The following is a 3369-nucleotide window of genomic DNA, read 5'->3' as shown; positions in this document are numbered from 1 at the left end:
GACGCCCTTGTAGGGAGCATAAACTGCGGAAGGGATGCACTGGAGGGGCACTATCCAAGTGCATCGACGAGGGGAACGCGGATAAAGGGGCCGAGCGACAGGAATGAAAAAGAAGAAAAGAGGATCGATGTAATCTACCATCTGCTAATAATAGAGGCTTTACGCCGTCCATTCATCCGCGGCGCGGACCAACGCCGCGTGTTTACGCTTTCAACCGGTGCATCACGGCCATAATTTCCAACGATTCCGCCATAGACGCGTCGCGACGTCCTTTAAAAGTCTAGCTGCCGCTCGAATTACGTAATTTCGAAGCTCCGTGGCGCGTAATGCTGACACAAAAAGGACCGTCGAGAATACGGTTATCGCACGAGAGGGCGGCAACGATGAAATATTGAAATAAGTGGCATCGATTCGTCCACGGTGGCCCGAGTGATAAGCGGACTTGCCCGGGAAAACTGGCGAGCTTTTATTCCACGAAACTTTCCTCCCCGAAGCGAGTTAATTAGAATTAAAAAAACCATAGGCGGAGTTGGCAGCAATAGTCGTGTCGCGTCACCGTCATTTTTTAGTTTAGATATTTGATGATTTTGGTGATAAAAATTCACCGCTCGTAGCAGAGTATGTCTCTCTTCTTAAAGATAGAAAAACAAAACTGCTTTTATTTTTTCAAATGATATTATACGCGTATGACGTTTCGATCGCACAAATAAAGCAAGGAAAAGACTGAGAGAGTTTCGTTTAGTCGCAATTGCGTTTCGAAGAATATCGTTTTATTTGCAACAAAATGTTTAAGAGACTGGCGTTTTTAATTACTGCGGCTAACAAATCCGGAATTTCAGTTGATGTTTATTGTTCAAGATACGTCCCGTGTACTTAACGGGATGGTATATTTTATGCAGATTTTTGGTTATCAGATTGAAACTGAACGCGCTGCGCATTTGTCCCACAAGTTTATTAACAGAGTCACGCGGATGGAAGGAAATATTTTTTGATATCGTGATTTTCGTTCGTGCAGATAATTAGTATAAATTTTATCCATCTTCTCGCGATTCTTCGTTTCTTCGTTTATAAAAACATAGTGGCGAGGTGCAGTAAACAAATTCACACAGAGATGAAGTTATTAATCGATGACGCTCCGCTACTATTCCAGCGAAATCTGCGAACGCAAGAAGTCGCTGCAACCAATCCCGTTACATTCCTCGTTAAATCGTTTCTCATGTCAGGAAATACGTTAACCAAAGTCAGGTATTCGGAAGTGGCGGTGGGTGCGGCGTCTTATCGGCTTTCAAATGGCTTTGATAAGCGTTAATGGAATTTTCGTCGTTCTCCGAATTTCGTCGAAAATAACAAATAGCCTTGAATGTGGGTGGTCAGAGATTCGGTGATTCGTATCTACAAGTTTTTACCAGTCTGTACGCATCTTCCGGAATCGTTTCAGTGTCCCTCCTATCCGGCAAACAAATATTCCTTTGACGCAAAGAGGAACCGTTTGTCGACAAAATCGATACGAAGATGCTTCTCTTATCTTTTCCGGCGTCATCGATCGTCGTTTAAATTAATTCCTCTCGTCTTAATCAGGTCTCACTCGATGTTTTAAAGCGTACGATATCGTGTCGAGTTTTTTAACGAAACGTTAAACACGCGTCACTCGATTATATAATAATTGTTTCGACTCTTGCGTATTACCCGTACGATTATTATATCGGATCACGTAAGATCGCGAAAGTGTATTAATCGCTGATTTTCTTCGCAATTTGATTTCGCTAGCTTCTTGACGTTATTTCGGGGAAGACGATGCACTTGCGTCGTCAAATTCTTCAAATAATTACACAAACACGGTAGAAAGCGACACAGGGCAGGTAGGAAGCAGGCGTCGCCGTGAGTTCCATATCACAAATCGATCTCCCGACTGCTCCTTCTTGGGCCTTCGACTGCCACCATTGCTCGTTTTCCAAACGAGATACGCACCGTACTACCGAATCGGCCGGTTTCAGAAACACGCATCGCGTGTCCCGAAAAAGGCTTAATTCTAGGCATTCCGCGGGTCGGGTCGGGTCGGGTGACTCGACTCGGGGAAGATAGCCGGTACGATAACAGGATTCCGAGAGAGCCACGAGGAAGAAGGAGAGACCGCCGGGACGGGACCAGTCCTCTGGTGGAACTCGCCCGACCGGACGTCTATCCCCGAGGTAATTCTTCGAGGGGAGCGACAGTTATATGTATGGTCGGGTAGAGCGTACGCGCGCAAGAGGGATGAGGAGGCACGGTGGAGTCACGAAAGGCCGAAGAAGAGACCCGAGGGGATCGAGGAAAGAACGACGAGGACAAGGAGGAGCTCGACCGAAGAAGAAAGCTGTGGGAGTCGAGGCTGAAGCAAAGGGAAGGGAAAGGAACGGGCGAAAGAGGGCCCTGAAAAGGAGCAAAAGAAGCGGAGGATTAAAAAAGGAATATCAATGGGGGACGGGGACGGGGGACGAGAAAGACGGGCTCGAGTGGGACCAAAGATGGAGCGAGAAGACGATCCAGGAAGGCCAAGGCGGTGGCGGGGATGAAATAAGGCCCGAAGAGAAAGCAGAAAAAAGATGAGTGGCGAAGGGAAGTTGACGGGAGGAGGTCAAAGAGAAGAGACCGAGCGATGCTTAAGAACTCTTACTGACGTTAATAGTAAATGTACGAATGTTGGTCCGCGAGCAAGTGTTTTTTAATAAAATAAAACAGTTATTCTTTTCCAATCGTAATTATGGGAGCCTCCGGATACTATTTTTTCGCAAATTATCGTTAGCTCTTCTATCAGACCGATGTATGGTAATCGATAATCGTAATTTATCTTTCTGACAAGAACAAAGAAAAATCCGGTTGTACAGGGTTAAACGAGGAACGATACGAAGAACGCGGAGGAAAAAGACGAACCGCCGTACGGTATAGTAGCAGAGGGTACACCCATGGGAGTAGGAAAGGGGATATCTTTAATTCGCGGCCGAACGATTCGACGAGCCCGATTCCCGAACGGTTCGTTTGCATCGCGGAGCCTTTTCGTGGTATTTAGCCGAACGAGTAACGATTTCAGCCGTGATACTCTCGCAGGACCCATGCCGCCGATACGGAGGATCGGGAAACGAGCCAGCCCAAGAGAGAGGAGACGGGGGCGGCCGTGGGGCAGGAAACAGAGAGAGGAGGCGGGAAGAGGGAATTTCGAACGAGAGACCTTCAGCGAAGCGCGAATTAATTCAACGCACAGCTCTCTGTTCCTCCGCTTTCCGCCTCATCCCCCTCGACTCTCTCACACGAACACGATACACGCTCACGCCAGCGAGCCACCCTCTTTCCTCGTAAATTTGCCCTCGCCGCACCACGAAGGGCTTCGGGGAA

Source organism: Bombus impatiens, unplaced genomic scaffold (assembly GCF_000188095.3).
Source record: "Bombus impatiens unplaced genomic scaffold, BIMP_2.2 scf_0481, whole genome shotgun sequence".
NCBI classification, from domain to species: Eukaryota; Metazoa; Arthropoda; class Insecta; order Hymenoptera; family Apidae; genus Bombus; species Bombus impatiens.
The sequence above is the reverse complement of the archived record's forward strand: the minus strand, read 5'-3'. Positions refer to the sequence as shown.